The 25,123-nt window shown below is 37.5% G+C and overlaps 1 pseudogene; it reads right to left on the bottom strand.

Annotated features, from left to right (window-relative positions):
* Positions 1-667: 667 nt before the first annotated feature.
* Positions 668-3,534, bottom strand: LOC114636554 (annotated as a pseudogene).
* Positions 3,535-25,123: the final 21,589 nt, after the last annotated feature.

The raw sequence follows: 25,123 nt of genomic DNA on the forward strand, positions 1-25,123 counted from the left end.
CATATATGAAAGCATGCATATTTTCACAAGATAAGGAATTATATGATTCATGTTGTCACTTCTTTAATTAGGTCATCAATGGTTTCTAATGATTTTCCAAAGACATTTCTCTGCCATGACCCTGAAAACATCAAGTTCCTATTATTTCTTAACCTGGAACTTCCATAGAAAAGATCCACACTTTAAGGGCTGCTCACCTTTAAAGACACTCATGTCTGGTATAATTTTATTTGTGGTGTCTATGAAGATAAAAGGCTGTAAATTATCTATAAAGAATAGTTATGTGTTACACTTAGATGTTCTACATGGGTAAAGGGAAACCTATGTCTCCCCCCAAAGTATTGCAGAATATACTAAAAAAAAAGCCTTTATCCTTGCCTTATAGCAGCCTCCCCTCATTTTCTCTGCTCTCCTGCTTATTCTTTAACAGGCTAATGTACTTCCCAACACCAGTGAGTTCCAAAAGTGAGTGCTTTATTACTCTTTTGTGAGACATGTGCTTGTTTTGTCTCACTTCCTCAAGTGGTTGAATTTGTAGAGCTCTTGTTCTCGCCTCCTGTCATGCAGTCATTGCTTAATGGGATCATGAATGTTAACTCTGTGCTATGTCTTCCTTGAGAATTCCTAAAAAATCTTAAATGACTCTGTTTGAAATTGGCATAAACTATCAGGAAAGTTTCTTGCCCATTGACCTGCACAAAGGATCCTTGACTTCTTTGTTCCTTAAGGTGGATACCACAGAGTTCAAGAAGGGTGTGATGACAGTGTAGGTCACAGAGATCAGTTGGTCCTCATCCCTGGTATTCTTTGACTTGGGTAGGCAATGGAAGTATGGATAATGACCCTTGTGATATGAGAAGCACATGTTGCAAAGGTCTTCTGCCTTCCCTCAGCAGAGGCACAAGCAGGATTGAGGATGGTGGAGATGATGAGGATGTAGGAGATAAAAATAAAGTTCATGGCCAATGTCAGATTCCTGTCAAGCAGCCCTTTTCCTTGACCTTGGCCAATGTCAGATTCTTGCCAAGCAGCCCAAAAGCTCTCCTCCTCTCCCAACTTTTTATTTCATAGACAAGACTGATTCTATCTTAAGTCATTCTTATAAGAATGGCTTCCTTACCTGTCACACAATATACATTATCAAAAGCAATGCACTTCTGTCTTAGGTTGGTAAGGCTCTGTGCAGAATCTTACCTGTCCTTGTTTGCCAGTCTGTTAATTTCATAACTCTGTCTGGGATTCATTTTCAGATTCAAGCCATGTACTTTCACTGCCTACATGTTGATGTTGTTAAAGACAAGCTTTAACACTATGGGCAGGAATAAAAGTATTCCCAAGACAAAAAAATGCTAGCATGATCAAGCTATATATGCCATTCTTAAAGCATGACCAAAATAGAAATACTGATCTCAGGCCATGGGTAATTTTATCAGCAGTATCTACCTCATCAATGCTCAGCAGAGTAGCATTCTTTAAATTCATAATCTTACTATGTAAAGTTAAAACATCCAGAGAGGTGTTAGAACTATGCTAAATACACTGCAAGTGTCTTTAAACTTTTTTCTAATTACAATGACTATCACTGTAAATTTTAAAACTAACATGAATCCAATGATATTTGGCATGACACTCGAGATGGCTCCTCACTCTTGAACGCTGAACCTCCTTCCAATAATTTGTATAGGATAAATCCTCTTGTATATTCAACACGTTAGTAACATTTTTTGCTAAATGATTAACAAAAGTAGCTGTCTTAACTTCTTGTGTCAAAGCAATTGCAGAAGCAATGGTGCTAGCTTTGTGTAATTAAAGCTGTTGTACCAGCAATAATCAAGCCCACTACCCTCTTGCTTCTGCTTAAAGCCTGACTCACTTCTTCTAGTACTTGTAAGCTTTTTTCAGAATACCAAGGTTCTGTAATACTCAGGGCAATAAAAGAAAAGCTGGTTGATAGACCTCCATAACTGACATGCCAGGTTTCAACACACTGATGCAATTAGAAGGTGTACAATTAATGCAACTTAAATTAAATACTATAGAAGAAACAAACGTAATTTTAACTTGACAATTAAAAGAGCCTTAACACAGGAATCTAAATATTAGGCTAGAACAAAGAAGTAATTTCAGGCAGGAATCTATATCTTAGGCTAGAACAAAGAAGTAATTTCAGGCAGGAATCTAAATCTTAGGCTAGAACAAAGAAATAGGCTTCAGACATGAAAATAACTTTGGGCTAGGACAGGGAAGTAGGCTCAGATAATTTGGTTATCCTGATAAGCCCTTAGAAACAGTGATCACGGGAGTATTCATGGAACTTTATTTATTGCCTTGCTTGTTCTTTGACTATTTGTGTTTATTGTCTTGCTTGTTATTTTACTATTTGCATTTTTTGTATTGCTAGTTCCTCAACCTAGAACTGACCTTAATACTTGCATGTAATTAAAATGGTATAAAAGCAAAAAGGATGAGGTGAGATGGGATTGGGGTTTCTGGGGATAGGGAATGGGGAAAGGAGATGACATCAGAAATGTAAATAAATAAAATATCTAAGAAAAAAAATTATTCAAATGAAATATACATATTTAATTTTTATTTTTCATGATTTTTTTCCTTTTCTTCATTTTAAATTACATTGGGTATTATATTTTCCTCAGGCAAAATTGTGTTTTAATTTTGAAGACAATGGAGATGAGAGAAAGCAGAAAATTTTACAAAGTGTGTCTATTGTAGAAAATGATTGAAATGTTGTTGTTTTGTGACTATATTCTTTTAAACAACATAGAAGTTATAGAAATTATATATATACATAATGTATATGTATGTCAATGTGAATATTCTCGCTCTCTCTATATATACTGTAACTATAAACAGTAATCAGACACTCATAGGCTTAAAAAAAAATAAAGCTCATGGAATTCAAAATCACCCACATGCTAATGATCAAAGTCAGGATTTCATTGACAGTGGTATTGATGTAGGAGAGCTTCATCACAGGCCAGATATCACAGAAGAGAGTCACTTTGGTGGTACAGAATAGCAGCCTGAATACAGCTGGCACTTGTGTCATTGCTACAACTAGACCTATTCTATAAGCTCCCCATACCAGCTGGAGGCACAGCTACTTGTTCATGATGACTGAGTATCTCAAAGAGTTGCAAATAGCCACATAATAGTCACACCTATAGTTGTAAGAAAGAAGCAATTGTTGATAGCCAAAGTGACAGAAGAAGCACAATCTGAATGGCACAGCCTGCCAAGGAAATGGGCTGATTGAGGCCGAAAAGGTTGAAGAGCATTCTTGGCATAACGACAAGTGTGTACAATCTCTGAAGCTGACATCATGCTGAGAAAGGAATATATGAGAGTGTGAAGGTGACACTCAAGACAGATGATAGTCACAACTATGACATTACCTTTCAGGGTTAGTAGATACAGTGCTAGGAGCACAATGAAGAGTGTGAGCTGATACTCATAGAAGTTAGAAAAACCCTGGGAAGTGAGCTCACTCACCGACGTGTGATTCTATTATTTCATTATATCCTGAATGCTATTTAAGAAAGAGCATATATTATTGTTACCAACAGGGTATAATGGTGGACTGGAAAATTTGGCGTCATTCTTCTACCACAGCTTTCTTTTTATTTATTTTCCCATCCATATTTATTTTTTGAGGAGTAGAGCCTGGGGGATTGGTCCAGTGTTCTCAGTATGAAGAAACTGCGTGGTTTTTGGAGCTGAATGTTATATAAATCATTTTACTCTTCTGTCATGTGTTGTCTTATCTTGAACAAATACTAAACATCTTTAAGACAAATTTCTACATCCCTTGTAGGGATGTAGTGATGATAACATCATAGCACTGTTGACATAAAAACATTTATATTGTTAAATATAAAATGAGTTGTAATTTTTAAAACATTGAATACACAGTTTTGTGTACAGTCTTGGTGGCTACCCACTCTTTCTTGGGCATCTAAAGTTGGGTGGAGCTGTGGTTACTGTCACTGATAGACTGTTTCTTTCATTCTATGTCTTTGCCTCTGATGCTCCTGTTGAAGCTGCTCCTTGTTCCTCTTCCCTAGATACCACTTATTCTTCAAAACTAAGCAAGTCATGTTCTTTGTAAAACATTTTCCTGCTCACTCCCATCTATATACCCTTGCTTATGTGAGTAGTGAAGACTATTTTACTGTTTTAATTTATGTGTTGCTATTATCTTATTATTGTACCTTTGAAATCATGAAAGATATTCACATGTATGTGTTTCATTCCATTGTCATCTCATGTATAAGGACACGATTGCTGATTCTTTGAGGTGAGAACTTTGAGATCATCCTCTCAGTTTTGTTTAGGGAATTGCACATGGACACATAGATGTCAGAGGCTTAAACTAAGACCCATATTCATATATTTTGATTCTTTTTTATTGTTCTTCCCATTATACAAAACTTTATCTTGCAACTGTCCCCATCACTAAACAGGGACCAAGCGTTCTCACAGTTTGTAAATACCGTGTGACCAGTACAGTGCAGAACATGAACATTTCCTTGAATAGTCATTATATATCCACCACAGAAATTGCCCTCTAGGAAGCAGAAAGCCAGAGTACAACGGTGACATTTTCCTCAAGAAACAGAAAGCATAATGTTTTAATCTCCATTTTTCCCTAGTGTCTATGCCACGGCAACAGCAAGCAAGTAAATAATTGAGTTACATTTTAACATTGAAACTATGTCTTTAAAACATTGGCCAGAAGTACCTCGTTATTAACATGTAATTGAACTATATTGATAGAGCATCTTCTCTCGTAGCCTTAACATCCTCTATTAATAACCAAAGTATAATTATGAGAGGTTAGTTCTAAAAGATTCAGTTTTGCTTTCCAAAAGAACATTTTGCTGGAATTAAAGCAAATGGGCAATACTACAAAATGATTTACTATTGGATAAATTTTAAAGGTACTCTCCTTTAGTGCCTTTAAAAATGTTTAACTTATCAAGTTTTTCATGAATTAGCTATTTTTCTTAAAATAAGCTGCAAAAACAATAAAAACAAACAAAGAAATAAACAAACAAACAAAATCAATGCATAGTTGGGCTTCAGCTCGTCTGAGTGCTGTACAAAAGGAAAGTAGGTGAGCATGCAAACAACTTAAGTGCTATGTTGGATGCCACAGACCATTTCTTGATAGGGAAAGTTGCTTGATGCCATTGCTTATAGCTTGGTAAGTCACTGTGAATATACTTTGAACACCTTTATACCTGTATCTCTCTGGGATATGAATTGTTGAAAGATGTAAATATAAAAGAATCATAGCTGGCAAGTAGCAGAGTCACATTGTTTATTAGCTAAGATTAATTCTTAATCTCAGAGGGTCATGATTTACTGCAATTAACAGAATGGGGAAATTTTAAGGCAATACATAAAAAGTAAAGAATGAAAAACAAGTATCTACAGATATCACCATCCTTCTCCACTTTGTATAATTTGAACTTTTTACTAGAAAATCGATGTGTGTATTTTATTTCTCCTATGACTCCATCTTAACCACTGATGTCTTAGCCCAAATTTCACTTACATCTTTCCCTATGAATCTGTGTCTTAATAGAATGATAAAGGCAGATGTGGAAGATGTGGCTCATAGTTCACAAATACTCATAAATTGGAGGCATGAAAGAAGGCATCTGAGTGTGGTTGGTCCACATGCCGTACTGTCAGTCGCAGGATGAAAGGCCATGCATAGTATGACGTGCGGGAGGGGAGGGATCATTGGATATGAGATGTTTTCCATTTGAGATAAGAGATTTTGGTGCCCAAGAAAGGTTATCTAAGAAGCAACTTCAAAAGATTCTTGGTAGTTTTCCCTGTGCACCTAGAGAGTCACCTTGGGAGAGGGGAATGTCAGGGACCCTGTACCAAGGGACCTCATTATGTGAAGGATGTGTTCACCAGACTCTAAAGCATTGTGCTTTGCAAATTTTGAGCTTTCACTGAAAGATGCAAATGTGAGTTATTTGTCAGGTTTTATTTTATTAAAGTAAGTATCCTATTTTTGCATTTACATGCAGAGCCTTGGAAAACCATGGTTACAAAAAGCAAGTGAGCTCTAGATGAGAGTCTTAGATCTAGAAAACTGCAATTTTCACATAGACAAGAATCATGCTCCTCATGGGAAGATGTTTTCTTTGCCTTTTTGAGTATCTAAATGAAAATGGGTAATCATAACTATATTTTCATCTATCTATCTGTCTGTCTGTCTGTCTGTCTGTATGTATGTATGTATGTATGTCATCATCATCTATCATCTTGTGGGAATAAAAGCAGAGTTAAAAATGATAAGACAACACAATTTTCTCTGGAAGGTCAAAGAAGCAGAGTGGCTGAACAACCTCAGCAGGACATCATCCTACAGACCAGCAGACACTTGTCTAATCAAATTGGGCCTCATGAGCATAGTTTGAGGTCCCCATCACCCTGGTTTCCCTGCCCCACGTCCAAGCCCTTTATTTACCTGAAGATAATTTTACTCTGCGTTTTATCTAGCATATGTCTCCTTTTCAGATCATGTTGTTTCTCCTTTGGTTAACCTTTCTCTATTTTATTAAATAAATAAATAAATAAATAAATAAATAAATGTCTTAATTCATATTAAACTTGAAAAATACACTTGTGCTCAATTTTATTCATTTGTGTTTCATAGTTTTCTTTATCCAATGAATTTGTGGTAACTTTTAAAAGTGGGAGATTATAAAATTAAAAGGACATAGAAATACAAAAAAAAATACTGATGTTTGCTCTTATTTTAGTTCAGTCAAAGATAAATGAAATACTGGAAATACTGGAGGCTGGTTACATGACTTGGTAGTTAAGAGTCCAGAGGACCTTAGTTCATTTTCCAGCACCCATGCCAGGAGGCACATGACCATTTGTAACTCTAACTTCAGGGAAATCCCATGTCTTTGGTTTCTGTGACCTCTTACACTTTGCTGAGAGGTCATGCATGGACACACAGGCACACAGACACACACAGACACACACACACACACACACACACACACACACACACACACACACACACACAGGGGTGGGGGTTAGGGGACAGAAAGACACAGAGAGATAGAGACATACAAATAAAATGAAGCTAGTATACAGCTACTGTCCTACATTAAAAGGCAAACAAAAGTTTCTGAAAGATTTTCAAAATGAAGAAAGCATTGGTTTAGTGGGCAGGAAGCTACCAATAGTGATATGCTGGCAGACACACGTGTCCACTGATAGCCTTGGCATCTATCGCTGGTATTTATTTTTGTTTTTGTTTAACTTAGAAGCATCATTTATAATATCAATGCAACAATGATACTTAGAAAGCAGTGCATTCAAAATATGTAAAATGCAAAGCATAGCAATAAAATAAACATTTTGGAACCTGTCACTCAGCTTACCTTGAAAAGCTACACTTCCATGTTGATTTCTTCTCTCTCTATCTTCCTCTTTCAGAACCTCTCACTGCTCTGGTGGTTATTACTGTCTGCATTCTGATTATTTGTGATTGTATGAATTTTATGCCTTTGTTGCACATGTATGCATCCTTAAATAATAGTACATTCTTCAACATATACAGTTTTGATAAAATAATCAAAATTTATTACATATGGTTTGCTAAGATTTGAATCCTTTTAAAATTCAATGTTATATTTTAATTCCTTGGGATGGGATTGCACGGTATAAATTTAAATGCCTTTTTTAAAAAGCTAACACTAGGATTGTTTCCAGAAGTTACAATGTTTTGAGTGTTTTAATTCCCATCTTTATTATTTATCCCAAGTATTTCCCCCATTTTGTGCCTTTTTATTTTCTTTATAGTGCATTTTATTGAGCAAACAGCAGTTTAGTATATCCAAATACATTCTTGTGTGCTATAGTTTGCACTTTCTTCATTGTTTATGATAAAATGGCCTATTTCAATATCAGATTATTCTTTTAATTTGGTAAAAAGCATGCAAATATTTTATATTTTCATAAAGAAGTGAATCCAGAGTTAATATTATAGGTGGTACAAGGGACATATTTAAATTCATTTTCAATGGGTGATTAGTTAACCCGGTCTCTCTTCCTAAAGCTTATTTTCTTTCCCATTGTTCTACATCTATACGTCTCTGATAGTCTGTGTGAGCATGGGTTTGTTTAAGCACTTTATATGGTTACACTAGCTAGTTTCACTCTTTACAAAATTCCATAGTCTTAGTAGCTATAATTTTATAATAAATTTTATCACGGAAATTATCTTAATGTTTTTCTTCCTGACTGAACTGTGATGTTTGACAGAATTTAGAAATATGCTTTTGGAATTGCATTAAATTCATTATCTGTCTGTTTGTCTGTTTATTGTATATGTGTGTGTAGGGGGGATGTATATGCCATGGCATGTGGAGTGTTCTTCAGGTGCAGTAGCATATTCATTTATCCACTAAGCCACCTAGGCAATCCATTGACTGTGGTTTTAGAATGCCCTTAAGCTAAGTGACAGAGAAGCAAATACACTCAGCTTATGGCTGATAGTAAAACAAGTATACAAAACTAAATCAATTAAAACTGATTTGCAGGCAGTCTAGAAGAAACTCACATGAGCTTTCAGGTGAACTTTCCCAGTGTGTTTACATGGCAGTCCTTGATCTTCCCAACCATGCATGACAACACTTGTAAAAAGCTGCCAACAGGGGAGTCCTGAAATTTGCATGGCTCTTATTATTGGTTAGTAACATCTAGATGCCGTACCAAAGGGAGACAGGTATTCTTTGTCATGAAGTTACTTAGCTAACAGCATGAGTTGACCACTAAGACAGATATATGCTTCCAGGACCCTGGCATCCAAGAGTACACACAAAAGACCAATGGTTTCCATTTTATTTCTTAGGAACTGTCTTAAGTCTGAGAATAAAGCTCTATTGGGAATGTTCTGGCTTGAGAAACTCAACCTTTCTTAATTCTTTCCCATGCAATTATATTTTATATTTTAAAAAGATTTGGGGGGAAAATATCTTATAGTTGTAATTTGAAATTTTATAAAAGATTGTAGATAGACTAGAACAAAGCACCTTGAATATCATCTACCCAAGTACCTAGATTATTTGAAGATATTTTTTTTTGCTGTCCCTTCTCCCTGCCCTCTCTCCTCCCTTTAAACTTCTTTTAATTCTATCATCATCACAATCATCAGAATCATCTGGAACATGTATTTTTTTCAGTTCACTTAAGAGTATGTTAAATCTATTCTGTTACTCACGCTCAAGTTTCATAGTGGGTATTTCTTAGTAAGATGAACCTTCTTTTGTATAAGCATGATATGTGCATATATATATATATCATATGCATTTTAAATATCAGTGAATAATTTTTCTGACTGTAATTTGTAGTATAATATGTTGATGCTATATTCTATTTCTTATTAATTTCCACCCTGCTGTTTTGTCCCCTTGGTGACTTCTATTTCACTATTTCTTTCCTTGCATTTGCATTTTAGATGGGGGATGCTAACTTTTAAACAACATTAGATATTATTAACATTTATTCACACTGATGTTCAAATCACCACAGAATTCTCCAGTGAGAATGGTTTTGCTTGCCATAGACTTTCCTCTTACTTGTCCTCATCTTATTTGAGTCCATATTCCACACTAAGGAAAGTTTAAACCTCTTCATGTACTTCATTTCTCTGGTCCTTTTTAGTAAAGCCATTCCTACAAAGAAATCTAGGGTTTTTTTTGCATAATATTCAGAAACCAAGATCTGGGTGTCGTCTAATTTCAATGTCACTGTTATATAATCACTTTTAGGCTTTTTCCATGAAAAATACAATTAAATAAAACAACAACAGACAAACAACCTAAAAATTGGACTGTGTATTAACATGGCATATGCTTAAATATGGATGTCAGTAGAGGTCAAAAAATTGGAAAATGACTATATGGTGGTGAGATTCCAAGGAAGGTCAAATAGCCAGACATACATGTTATGAGCTGGAGAACTAAAATGATGGGTCAGGAAGAATTAAATAGGGAAGAGGAAGAGAGGGCAGCATAACATTGGGACTGTTGGAGTGCTGTTGTCCATGAAAGAAGCTGTGAGAGGAGACGTCTCGACCATGTGAGGAAACTCTGAGTAAAGAAGACAAGTCTTATCTTCATTCTTCCACAATATGAGTTGTTGTTAGAATGAGCTTTTGTGCTCCTTCCAGTTCTAGCAGATAGGAATCAGTTTATTTCAGCTGTTGTTATCCATATGCCTCTATGGAAAATATGGTTTTAACACTTGGTGCTTGTCCTTGTGATTGAACACCTTACTCATGTGGTTCTTCTTAACCCTCTGAGAATAAATTATCTGGTGCTCTGAGTAAAGTAGGCTATTACATGAAACTTTACTCCCCCTCATTTAAGGCCCACTCTCCCAGGTTCATGCTGTCAATTAGAGTAGGAAGCAAGGGGGTATGAGGAACAAGTAATACTAAAGACCTTGGGAAATCCACATGAAACTTCATTATTCTAGAAGCTTCCTAAAATACAAATAAGTCTAAACAGAGTCACCATTAACATATATTGGGGAATTACGCTTCTCACAGATGCCAAAGGCTCTCAAACAAAAGGCACATTATCAAGTGTGGCTTATCTCCATTTCAAGTTGTTCAGTGTGGCCTCATAGACCGAGTAACACTGGACATAGCAATTGCTCATGTTACTTTTCAGTACTTGATAGTAAGTACCCTTTGCGGAAGAAAATACAAACTTGAGTAATAGGACATGGAGAAATGAAGCTGACAGTAACTTGGAAGCTTCATTCCTATTGACTAGCTTTCATAGTGCCAGGATGTACTATGCACATTACTGCTGGGAAGAAGGTAATGACCAGTCTTATTTAGATACAGTCCTGCAAGGCACAGTAGACGTAACTTGGTTGGAGATGTAGATTACTGCAATGGTGGTATGGATATTATGAGAATAACTAATTGCTTTCTGATTTGATTTAAGGCAGCTTCACAACAGAAACCCATTCCTGGGCCAAGAACTGATAGCTAGATAGATCATAGACCATAAGGGAGAACTACTAGCATTATTCTACAAAGTGAACATAGTACCAAACTGTCTTTTAAGTATCTTTTTAAAAGATTTATTTTACATGCATATTTATTTGCCTATATTATCTGTGAAATGAGAATGCAGAAGTCCAAGGTGGCCAGAAGAAGGTTAGTCCTCTGAAACTGGAACAATGGGATCTCAAGATGCCATGTGGGTACTTGTAAAAGAATCCATCTCCTCTGTAAGAGCAGTAGGTACCTCTGAGACATGTCTCCATCCCCTAAATAGTTACCTTAAACACAGAGGTTTGTTATGTCTTTACTTTCATCAAAAAAGCTTCTTCTTAGGAGATAGTGATTAACATTGAGACCCACATTTGGTCATTGTGCAGCAAATAAGAAACCGTGTAAAGTGCTCAATCCTAAGTGGGACATATATAGGCATATATGTTGTACTATCTCCCTGCAGGCTCTGGCTGGGATCATTATAGAAGTGGTGGCATAAATGTTGGAAGAGCTGGAGATGGTAAGAGACTGCTGTGAAATGGTGTGTTCTCAATATACAAGACAGTGATATACATGATCCCATAACAGCTGTAGGTGCCTGCATGAGGCCTGTACAGGATCAAGCCATCCATAATTCCAGCATAGATGGGGGAGGGGATCATTAACCCCAGCCTCGGCATAGGAACTATGAGCAGTATATAGCTGCTTGGGGAAAAGAAAGTCAGTTTCTTTAGCCTTTAAGAAAAGGCTGCTCAGTGCTGGTGTGTGCACCTCTGTCTATGCCTATATACATACTGGTCATATTAAGGGGATTCAGTGGGTTTTAGAAAAGGTTACATAGAGTTGAGTGGGTATAAGAGGAGTCAGGGGGAGGAAATAGAGGGTGGGTTTGTTAAAGAAATCACATATGGATGAAATTCTCAAGAATGTTTTAAATATCATGAGTTCATATACTGAGAATGCCAAGTTTGAAACGATGTCTCAGAATGTATCCTAACGTCCTCTCTTTCCATGTTGTCAACTCATTTCTAGGTTGCTAGTCTGTGTCATATGAAAAGCAAACTTTACTGAGAAGGATTTGGAAATGTGCTGTTTACACATTCAAGATGTCTGGATACTTGTCTTTGTGTGATCTTTGTCAGTCAGATTTACTGCTATGCTACTTTCATTTTCATAAAACAATACACTTTTGATGTCTTTACAAATGACCACATAAAGGTTTGTGTACTAATTTGAACAATTTGACATCATAGGTTCTAACTATATCACAGTTGACTTGGCTATACTAACTACTGATAAACTTGCAGGTGGCTGATAATTTTTAGTATTTATTTCTAAACTCATTATTATGAATATTGTGATAAGGAATCACTGCTTGCCTATAACTGTCCACTTCTTGGATGTACATCTATAAGATACAGTCCTGAAATTAATAGTCTGTGCTTCAACAACAATACATGCTACTAAACAATCAGAATTGGACGTATCCACTCACATGTTTGGCAACATCGAGGAAGTGTCTCATGCACTTCTGCATCCATCTTGTACATCACTGTGTCTTCGAATTTTGGATAACTAATAGCAAGGATAGTGTATTTCTTATTTGACTTTTGGTTGATTTGTGAGTGTACTCAGTATTGATTTATGCGCTTATTCACTTCTGTGCTCCATTTGCTGCAAATGTCCATTTGCATATCTTGCTCAATTTTCATACAGGGTTATTTGTCCTTTTCTTATAATAACTCTATGATAAGAAAATATGTCCTTTATTATACATGCTGCAAATATTTTTCTTCCATTTGTCATCTTTACTGGGTTTATGGATTTCAAAATTTGTCAGTATTGTATTTATGTATTTATCTTTTTTACATCAGACCTTATTGCTTTTTCATTTTGATTAGTGCTTAACAGGCCCTCTTGACTCTAAGATTAGTTTTTAGCACTACACATGCAGCCTTCTCTTTCTTTTATTCTTTAATATTTGACTTATCGAGAATTTAATTGGTAGCAAGCAACAAAGTTAAGTGAACTTCTTAAAACCAAATTGGATCCAACTTTTTTGACTCTCGACATTGCATATTAAAGAGTAAATATTTCTCATACGTTTACTGCTGTGTGTTGCTGTGTATTATATGCTCAGCATATCACTCTTCTTTGAAATTTCTTTTCATTAGTTTCCCATTGTACTTCCAGGAATAGAAGGAGACCCATCATCTCAAATGGCAAAAAAAATGAAGTTTCCTTGGAAAGCAAGATTTAAAAGTACTGGTCTTCTCTTATAAGTCTTAAGTAGATATTTTTATGTAGAAAATGCACATTTCTTACTCATGGGTTTTTGGTTTTGTTTGTCTTGTTTTTTGTGAGATGAGGTCTTGTTTGTTCTGTATTCCAGGGTGACCTTAAATTTGTAGCAATCTTTCTGCATCTACCTTTCGAGTACTGAGACTGTAGATGTCAGACACCAATGCCGGGCTAATCCCATATATCGACCTACTCTATCATGTCTTCTCTTTCTAGTTGATTCTTTGTGACAGTATTACCTTAATAATAGGCCACCTTGCAATGGCCTCCATTCTGTATCAGTGTCTGCTTTCTGTCACTTTCAGATATATTCTGCCATGACTTTCTGTCCTGCACTGCTAAAGGCCAATAGACTATCATTTTCATTGTTGCTTTGCATTTAGCTTTGACTTCTAAGCCCCTGTTTACCATCCTTATTTAAATCAAATTTTCTTCATCTAACTTTTTGTTTTGAATCTCTATGCATCCCTGTAGCTAAACTTAACTAAAAGAAAAAAACCTTAGATAATAACTGGTCTTAATTAAAATTCATGACATTTAACATTAAGTGGGTTATAGATGTTGCTGGGCAACACTGCGGTATTTCTCACCTTTCATCCTCTTGTCTTCTCTAGTAGACAACTTTTTATTATTGTTAAGGATTCAAAGCAATTAAAAGTGACCTGACTATTCTCATCATCATAGTTACCTCATACATATATGACTCTCTGCTCCAATATTAAACCTTCCTTTTTATGAATTATTTTATCTACATTTCAAATGTTGTCCTCTTCCTTGTCCACCCTCTCTGAGCCTCTCATTCCATCTCCCCTCCACTTTGCCTCCAAGAGGGTGGACCCCAATCCTCCAATCCATTCCTACCTCACCCCTCTAACATCCCCTTTCCCTGAGGCATCAAGCCTCCAAAGGACCAAGCACATCCCCTCCCACCAAGGCCAGACAAGGCAGTCCTCTGCTACATATGAAGTGGGGGCCACAGGCAAGCCCATGTATACTCTTTGGTTGGTGGTTTAGTCTCCGGGAGCTCTGAGGGGTCTGGTTAATTGATACTGTCATTGTTCCTATGAGGTTGCAATTCTCTTCAGCTTCTTCAGTCCTTCTCCTAACTCTTTCATAGGAGTCCCTGAGCTCAGTCCAATGGTTGGCTGTAAGTATTTGCATCTGTCTTAGTCAGGTGCTAGTAGAGCCTTTCAGAGGACAGCCATGCCAGACTCCTGTCTACAAGTACAACATGGCATTAGCAATAGTGTTGGGGTTTGGCACAAAGGATAGATCTCAAGTTTGGGGAGTTTCTGGGTGGCCTTTCCTTCAGTCTCTATGTCTATGCATTTCCTTTATATGGGAACAATTCTGGGTCAAAAATTTTGAGATGGGTGGGTCTCCCTATCCTTCAAATTGAAGCCATGTCTATGTACTGGAGGTCTTTTCAGGTTTCATCTCCCCACTGCTGGGCATTTTCGCTAAGGTCATCTCCACTGGGTCACAGGAGGCAGAGGGAGGGAGGAATCTGGATGAGAGAGAGGAGGGGGAGGGAAAAGGGGGAAAGGATCAGGTATGAGGGGAGACAGGAGAGAAGCCTAGATGCTAGGAGAATGAACAGAAATGTGCAGCAGTGTGAGGTGGATGAGAGGGAACCTCTAGAAAGTCCCAGACACCAGGGATGTGAGAAGTTCTCAGGACCCAATGGTGATGACTTTGAACGAAGTGCTCAACAGTGGGGAGATGGAACCTGAAGAAACCTTCTTTACCTAATCTTCTGAGTCTTCTGTAGTTTTCTAGTGAAGCCATCTACTGCCTTGTTACCAATCACAACCTATCACTTTTAGTCAGGACACCCCTCAATCATCTTTGTTATGTCTTTTGAGTCACTAAATTTGTGTTAGATCATATTCATTTATGTCCTGGTTTAGTTTTTGTTATCAACACACCTGGGAAAATAGAATCTCAGTGGAGGAATTGCCTCCATCAATTGCCATGTGGGTACCTGGGTACAAATTTCTTTTTTAGTTTGATTCTTTGTTGTTGTGATAAAAAACTGATCAAAAGCAGCTTAGGGAAGGGAAGGATATCTATAATTAAGTAAAACCAGGGCAGGAGCTTAAAACAGAAACTGTGGAATAGTGGCTTGCTTCCTCTGTGTAGCAGGGTCAGAGTTTCTTTGAAGAGAGTCCAAAAGAGACCGTTAGTGAAGGTTTTAGTGGAAACTCCAGGACACAAGGAGTCCTGAAGAGAAACTGAATCTTGGCACCACAGGGCAGGATTTGGCTCTCTGAAAAGACCAGAAAACTGGAAAATGTGTACCCTTTGTTTCAGAGACATTAACTAGCAATCAAGAAAAATTTCCCACTGTAGGTGGTACCATTCCTGACTCTGAGAGCCTGCGTAGTACAGGAAAGATAGCTGAGCAAGCCAAGGTAAGCAAGCCAGAAGCAACATTCTATGATTTCTGATTGCAGTCCCTGCCTTGAATTTGCTTGATGATGGATTAGACTGAAAGCTGAAATACACCATACCTACTTAGTTTTGCTAGCGTTAGGTCACAGCAAAGAGAAGCCAAACTAGACCAATTCAAAAAAGACAACCATACATTTGCTCTAATTTCTCTAGTAAAACTTAGCAAAACTAATCTTCTTTGATCCATATTTCTCTTCAATTATAGGATAATTGATTTGTTCCCTTTTACAGAAAAACTATTTGAAGGAGCTTGGTGTCTTTAATTTATTCCCCTTTGATCTTTCTTTTTTAAAGTACTGTGTATGTCAGGGGTGTGTGTGTGTGTGTGTGAGAGAGAGAGAGAGAGAGAGAGAGAGGTATGATATGTTTGTGATATATGATATGACTGTGTGTGATACATGGTATGTGATGTGTATATGTGTAATAAGAATATGTGTGTGTGTGTATGATGTGTATATGTGATATATGATATGTGTAATGTGAAGTGTGTGTGTTTGTGTGTTCATGTGTGTGTGTGTGTGTGTGTGTGTGTGAGAGAGAGAGAGAGAGAGAGAGAGAGAGAGAGAGAGAGAGAGAGGTGCATGAACACAGGTGTTTGGAGAATTGTGGTTTGCCATCACTCTCCTCTTACTACTTTTTGAGACTTCTGGTTAAACTGGTTTTCAGAAATCTCCATTGATCCTCTTGTCTTTGGTTCTCTGTAGTAGGTTTGGCCTAATGCTGCTTATATTATGTTAATTTTGATCCCCAAAATTGTGAGAAAATCTGTACCTCCACATGGAAGACAGTGAGGGACCCTGCCCCCAGTTGATTCTGATTGGTAAATAAAGTTACTGGCTGCAGCCGATGGCTGGGCAGGGCAGACAGAGGTGGGACTTTTAGGATTCTCTGGCTCGAGAGAGGGAGCAAGGGAAGAAAGGTGATCCACCATGCCAGTAGAAGTGGGGGAGAGGAGACTTCACAACTGAAAAGGTGTGGGACAGAAAGCATAGTTGCCATGTAGAAGCTGGGGGAGAGCAGCCCCAAGAGGGCTGCCTGACTGAGTTCAGGGCAGCAAAGATGGCATACAGATTTTAGTAAGTAATAACTTGGAATATCGGAGAAAGGTGGATTAGCCATGTGGAGGTTAGAAAGTTGTCCAATCACTGAGCTGTTTTAGGCATATCAAAATATAAAGACTGTGTGTGTGTCTTTCATTTGGGAAGCCAGAACATTGGGGCGGGTAGCAGGGAATGTGGCACAGCTGTTGGGATCAATTTAAGTAATTATTTGTATACTATTACAGCCCCCCCCACAAGAAAAACAATAAGATTACAGGCATCTGCGCCCGTAGCTAGCATTTTGAGTGCTGAGATCCAACTCATACCCACATGTTTACACAGAAGTGGTCCTACTCACTGAGCAATCTAGAACAAACATCTCAATACTGTACACAATCACAAACAGCATTTACTATCTCAAAATGTATTTTTTCCAAGTGGTAGACTTACTCTTATATTTTCAAATTCAATGGTCAATTCTAATTCATCATCTTGCCATTTAACTCAGTTGATCAAGTTTTCTTTCTTGAAAGCTTTTTTCATGCTCAGGACAGATGCTTTTCTTGTTCTCGGTGTTCCCCCTTGTTTTTGTTTTTTCTTATTTTCCTCAGTCTCTTATTGAAATTCACCAACATTCATCTATGAATTATTTTTCTTTTCTTCTGAAACGTCCCCCTGTATCCTAGGCCATCTTCAAAATCACTACACAGTATAAGATTATCTTTGAAAACCAATTAATTAGTTAACTAACTAACTAACTAACTAACTAACTAACTAACTAACCAACTAACTTGCAACTCAAATGCAGCCCTCTCCTGGTCCTCCATCCTAGATTTCCTATCCTGAGTTCCCCTCACCTCTGCCTCTGAGAGGGTGCCCTTTCTGAGTATCCCTCAATCCTGATGCATCAAATGTCTGCAGGCTTAAGCATATCCTCTCCCACTGAGGCAAGGAAAGGCAGCTCTTTGCTACAGATGTGACAGGGGTCTCTGACCAGCCCATGTATGCTTTTTGTTTATTGGATTAGTCTCTGGGAGCTCCCAGAGGTTCAGGTTAGTTGACACTGTTGGTCTTTCTATAGGGTTGCCATTCCCTTCAGAGCATTAAATCCTTCTCTTAACTCTTCCATAGTGGTACCTGACCTTTGTCCAGAGTTTGGCATTGGGTATCTACATCTGTCTTAGCAGCTGATTAGAGCTTCTCAGAGGACAACTATGCTAGGCTTCTGACTGCAAGAATAACAGAGTATCATTAACATTGTCATGGATTGGTGCTTGTTCAGGGGATGGGTGTCAAGTTGGGCCAGTCACTGGCTGGGCATTTCCTCAGTCTCTGCTCTATTTTGTCTATGCATTTCTTTTAGACAGGTCCAATTCTGAGTTGAAAGTTTTGTATGTGGGTTGGTGTCCCCATCCCTCCACTGGAGGTCCTATTTGGCTACTGGAGGTGGTCTCTTTAGGTTCCGTATCCCCACTGTTGGGCAGTTTGGCTAAGGTCACTCACATTGAGTCCTGGGTACCTTCTCCACCCCAAGTCTCTTGGACTTCATGGTGGTTTCTCCCACCATTCACACCTGCAGCTCCATATTTTCATGAATTCTCCTGGTCCTTTGGGCCTCTCTCTTCCTGTCTCTTAACAAGTCTGATCCTGCCCACATTTCCCTCCCCATCCCCTTTCCCATCCAGGTCCCTCCCTCCATCTGCCTCCCATGATTATTTTGTTTCCCCTTCTATGTGGGATTCAAGAATCCTCACTTGAGCCTTCCTTCTTGTTTAAATTCTTTGGGAATAACATGGGTATTCTGTATTTTTGGCTGATATCCATTTACCAGTGAGTACACACCATGTATGTCCTTTTGGATTTGGGTTACCTCACTCAGGATGATATTTTCTAGCTCCATTCATTTGCCTGTGAAACTCATGATGCTCATGTTTTTAATAGCTAAATAATATTCCATTATGTAAATGAACCACAGTTTCTGTATCCATTCTTCAGTTGAGCAACATCTTAGCTAACTCCAGCTTCTGGCTATTATGAATAAAGCTGCTAACCCATACAATGGAAAAAAGAAAACATCTTCAACAACTGGTGGTGGTCTAACTGGTTATCTTCATGTAGAAGAATGTAAATAGATCCTTATTTATCACACTGTACAAAACTCAAGTCCAAGTGAATAAAAGACCTCAACATAAAACATGATACACTGAATCTAATAGAAGAGAAGATAGGAAATATCCTTGAATGCGTTGGCAGAAGAGGAAATTTCCTGAATAGGACACCAGTGACTCAGGCTCTAAGATCAACAATTGATAAGTAAAACTTCATGAAACTGAAAAGCTTCTATAAGGCAAAAGGCACTGTCACTAGGATAAAATAGCAGCTTAAAGATTGGGAAAAGATTTTCACTAATCCTACATCTGACAGAGGGCTAAATCCAAAATATAGAAAGAACTCAAAAAGTCAGACTCCAATAAAAAATAAACCAACAAATAACCCAATTAAATATGGAGCACAGAGCTAAACAGAAAATTTTCAACAGAGGAATATCAAATGGCCAAGAAGCACTTAAGAAATGTCTACTATCTTTAGTCATCAGGAAAATGGAAAACCTAACCATAACCTTAACCCTATCCCTGAGATTTCACCTTATACTAATCAGAATAGATAATATTAAAAAAAAAAATCAAATGACAGCACATGCTGGTGAGGATGTGGAGAAAGGGGAACACTCTTCCATTGATGGTAGGATTGTAAATTTGTACAATCACTCTGGAAATAGTGAAAACAGGAAGTAGCTCTACCTGAAGACCCAGCTATACTGCTCCTGGGCATATATCCCAAAGAGAAACAGCTTGCCCCAAGGACACATGCGTCACTATGTTCATAGCAGAACACAAAACCAGAAACTGAAAGACTATCCTAAGCTTATGAACCACTTGCTGTCATCTCCTGATTGCTGAGATTTTAGTCATGTGCCACTACACCCAGTGTACATAGTGCTGGGAATCAAACCCAGGCCTAAAAGTCTACAAGGGAATTGATAGCTACATCCTCTAGCCTTGTTGAGAAACTCCCACTTTTTGCAGTGGGTAATGCAGAGCTAGGAATCGATAATGAGTGTTCATCTCTAAACTTGGTACCACTGCATCACCCCTCCATGGCTCAGGAAACATTGTGGAAGAGGAGTGTGGAAGTAGTGTAAAGGCTAGAGGATGGAGAAGAGCACTGTGAAAGTCTTTTAAGGATGACAGGGCTGTTACACTGATGAACTCACAGCAGCTATGGTTACAGTATACAATACTTACATAGGCTGAACCAATTAATGCTCCATCAGGGATGGGGGCATGCATGATGAGACACTACCCTTCCCTGAAGAGCTATTGATAGTTAATGGTTGCTGGGAGAAGTGGGTCATGTTCTACAGTAGTGTAACTACTGAGATGTTGCTCATGTTCCACTAAGTAACCTTAATTAATACATGCTTATGCAAGCAATTATAATTAAACTCATCATGTCACTTGATAATGAAGACATAAAAGTAGGAAGCAGGCTGGCTGGGAGGAAGGGGTCCAATGGGCATGTGGCAGGGGGAGAAAGAGTAGCAGGGATTAATGTGATCAAGAAATAATATATGAATTATGAAATTGTCAAAAACAAGTTAAAAGTACCAGCCAAAAAGGCCAATAAATAGGCCATCATGAAGAAAATAGACTCTATTTTATGTAAAATGGGACTACATTAGATAAGTTTGACTGAGGGAGAGGTATGATATGACTTTCAGTTTTAAGAGATAACTGGGAAAGAGAAATAGAATAGATTTCACAGATGGACTAGGGATCAGGTGAGATTGAGAGGGACTAGGTGACTAGAAAGGAGGAAGAAAATACTGAGAGTAACAACTTCAGTGGGTGAGGTGGAAACCTAGTACAATGGAATCTCTATGGAATTTATGAGAGCGACCCAAATAAATTCCCAGTAATGGAGGTCACAGGGATTGACCAGGCTATCTTCCATAACTAGGCAAGCCCCCAAGTGGAGGGAAACATTGGAAAGTTGTTTTAGCCTTTATTTTTAAGTTCTTTAGTTCTCCAAAGAATTTCTACAAAAGTCCTCCTCCACAAAGTTCTCTCTACTCTCTTCTAATCTTGTTCTTTTGTGCTGTTCTGATGCCAAAATAATGTCCTTACTCTCAAAACCATTATTCCCAATCCTCTGCCCTTACGTCTAAGTTCTTCTTGAGTTCAGTGGTGTCTAAAAAGTTTCCTCATTCTTTTTGTCCTTGGCATGTATACATCTTTCAGAATACATGATTACATGATAAATATTCACCACAAGTTTACAGATAAATTCAAATCATAAATTGAGTAAGAAGTTTACAAGGAGGATGTTTACATGCACATCCATTAGGAATAATTATCTGGCTAAACATTTATCATCTGTTCCGAGCTCTACAGGTTCATGAAGAGTTAAAAAGCAAAACTTTTGTGACTAAGATAATAGTGAAGTTTCGTATAGACAAACCCAGTCAATATTTTATCTTCTGTCCTCTCACCTATAGTAAATGGTTAATTCCCTTTTTATGAGATTTGGTTAATTGTTTTACAACCTCTTGGAATGTGCTCTAAGTTGAAGATGGCTGCTTGCTGTCTCAGAAGCAATGAACTCATAACACTTGAAGACTGGCAGAGTTCTCATTACAGTTTTGGCATAAGAAAGAACTTAGTAGCAGTCCTATTATAAAAGAGCTTAATAACTACTAGTATAATTTTAGGAATTCTTATAGGGTCATCATTAAGGATTAGGAAATCATCTATTTGTCTATATAGCATCACTACATCTCTACAAGACAGTGTATCTTTGTTGTTCTGCAGAAATCTGCTCAAAAGGGTGGGCTAATACCTAATGGTTGTTATATATATTTAATAATAAGAAGAAATGTATATTAATAGCAGGAATCTTTTCTAAAATGAAAAATTTCTCAGCCTTGTCTAGAGAAGAAATTCTGTCATTAACTTTGACTGTCCATGGCAGAACCATCTCAGGAAGATTGCCTGCTAGTTTTTAGCTTCTCTTTGATGACTCCTGGCACCTGTCTCTCCCTACACCTGATCTTCCTATTTCCCTCCCCATCTCCCTTTTCACTTAGTTCCCTCCCTCAATCCACAGTTAATTGCATTTTATTTCCCCATCTGAGTGATATTCAAGCATTTTCCCCTGAGTACTCCTTGTTATTTAGCTTTTTAGGATCTGGGGCTTGTAGCGTGGAAATCCTGTACTTTACGGCTAATATCTACTTATAAGTGAGTACATACCATATATGTTCTTTTTGGTCTGCCATGCTTAGTTGTTGTCCTTGGAATACCTGCTCTTTTCTGAAGGTAGGTGGGTGGGTGTTGATAGTGGTGGTGGTGGTAGATTTGGGGAAGAAAGGAGGCATGTGGGGTGAAGAGACTTGGGGCAGCGGAGGGGGGGAAAACTGCAGTCAGGATATATAGTAAGAGAATAAAAATAAAAAAATAGTAAAAAGATAACTGTTATGAAAAATGATTAGTGTGGAAGTGTAAGAGTAAACAAAGAGAGTACATCATGAATTCTAACACTGCCAGAGGGGACAAGAAGCAGACCAAAATACCAAAAAATTGCCTCAGACCTTAAATAATCAACTGTAACCACAGCTCAAAAGAGTAGGACAAGAAAGCCAGGTGCTACAAAAGCATTTACATAGTAGTCAATATTCCTAACAGGATAGAGAATATATCCAGGGTACAAGCTACCTATCAATAACAGAAAGTAGACAAGCAAAACCTCTATACCACATGGGAGTCAAGGAACACACTTCATTAACAGGTCCCATGGAAAACAATTAAATACAAAAAAAAGGAATTTTAAAAAAGACAGTGCTACAGAAAGGAATTGATAATACTGAAATGAGCCTTATAGCAGGAAACACATCAATTAAATGAGTTGCTACACCAAGAAGGAAGCCAGGCTCAAAAAGAAAAAGAAAGAAGTAGCAATGACATGAGCAGAAGGTAAAACAAAACAAAAACAAAAATCTGGAAAACAGAGAAATAAACTAAAAGAAAAAGCATTTAAGAAAGTTATGAAAGCAATCAATTAAATTGATTCTAATAAAACCAACAAATTAAATGAGAAAAGATGAAAATCAAAAATAGCATAAATAAGAAAAAAATATCTCCACCAATTACTCAGCTATGAAAAGACAGCACAAAAATAGTTTGAGTAACTTTATGCTCAGAATTGCAGCATCTGGAAAGATACAAACTAATTCATGAGAAAATTCTTTCTCGTGATTTAGAGAATAAATATCTCCAACAGAATACTAACAAAATAATGGAAAAAATATTACAAATCCAACAGTGCATAAAAGGATTATAGATCATCCTGGATTTATTCCAGGAGTGCAAAACTAGATCAATTTTCAAACATCAAGCACTGGTATTCATCACATTAGCATTTTAAATAAGAAATTTTCTAAGTCTGTAAGCAGATACAGAGAAAGCATTTAACAAAACCCACCACTCATTTATAAGAAAAAATATATGCAAGCTAAGAATATATAATAATTACATCAACTTGATAAAGATCATATTTTTTAAAAAAAACACAACTGACATCGTACATATTTGACACCATTGTAGAAATTCTAGCCATTGGAATATGTCAATGGAAAGAAATAAAATCAATATAGATGAGAAAGAAAAAAAAACACCATCTCTATTTCAGAAATGTTTATCTGCATATTAACAATCTCAGTAAATCTATATAAATATTAGATAACAAATCATTGGTCTAACTAAACAAAGCAAAATAACAGCATATATTACCAAAACATGAAAATCAATTTTCTGCAGATTAGTAATAGGCATGGTAAAACAAAAAATTTAAATACATTATCAACCACACGCTAAGGCATAAGCCTGTAATTTCTTCATTTGAGACACCAAGGCAGAAAGATCATGGGTATAAGGCTAGCCTGGGAAACAGTGAACCCAAGGCTAGCCAGCGATACACTGAGTCATTCTGAATCAGCTAAGCAAAGCCCATATGAACTCTCAAAGGCTGAAGGAGCAATCACAGGGCCTGGGTGGTTTGCAATCAGATTCTGTCTATATATGTTATAGCTTTCATCTTAGTATCCTTATGTGACCTCTGAATGTGGGAATGAGTGAGTTCTCTTTGGTTGTTGGTTTTGTTTTGTCCAACCTTGATGTGAGGCTTTCTTTGTTTTATCATACTAGTTTTTTGTTGTTGTAGTTGTGTTGGATTGTTATCTCTTGGAAGTCTATTGTTTTATAATGAAAGAAGAGGAATAGAAGGAAGGGAAGGGGAGGGAAGGGATAGGGGAAGAAAAACTGTAATGTGGGATATTTAAAGAAAATAAACAAATAAAGAAGTACTAAACAATTATTCACATTTTCTGGAAAAAAAGAAGATATTCTTAGGATAGTAGGAGGTGAGGAATGAAATTGCTCCCTGTGGGCTTATCTTGCTGCTTCAGAGAAGAGCAATGGTGCAAGAGGTAGGAGAGCATCATGTCTCTCATATATTAGGTATTTCTAGACTGTCAGTTCTTCAAGGAAATGAGGCCATTACTTTTTTTTATTGGATATTTTATTTATTTACATTTCAAATATTATCCCCTCCACAAACCCCCCTATTCCATCCCTCTCCCCCTGCTTCTTTGAGGGTGCTCCCCTACCTACTCACTTCCACGCCAATGCCCTGGTATTCCCCTTTGCTGGGATACTGAGCCTTCACAGGACCAAGGGCCTCTTTCCCACTGATGCCAGATAAAGCCATCCTCTGCTACATATTCGGCTGGAGCCATGGAAACCTTGAATAGAGGTGTGTAGCAATGGGGGATAGGGAACTGAGGGTAGCCACCAGAAAGTCCCAGATGCCTGGAAAGCAAGAGGCTCCCAGGACCTAATGAGGATAAAATTAGCTGAAATGCTCAACAAAGTGGGGAGAGAACCTGTAGAGACCATATCCAGAGGTGAGGCCTTTCCTAGTGCGCAGGTCTAACCAACAATTCTGAAATTCAGCCATCCTTTCAAATGTCAGAAAACGCATCTGCTCCTACAAGTTCTTATATAATGGTTGGGAACCAGTGTGAAGAAATTGTTTCTGGAATGAGATCATGGAAAGGATACTTATTTTCACAGCTTTTATTGAATGTGTTATTAGACCACCTCAAATATGTAAAACTAAGTTGCCTTCACTGTAACCC

This window comes from Grammomys surdaster, unplaced genomic scaffold (genome assembly GCF_004785775.1).
Source record: "Grammomys surdaster isolate TR1022 unplaced genomic scaffold, NIH_TR_1.0 124525, whole genome shotgun sequence".
Classification (NCBI taxonomy): domain Eukaryota; kingdom Metazoa; phylum Chordata; class Mammalia; order Rodentia; family Muridae; genus Grammomys; species Grammomys surdaster.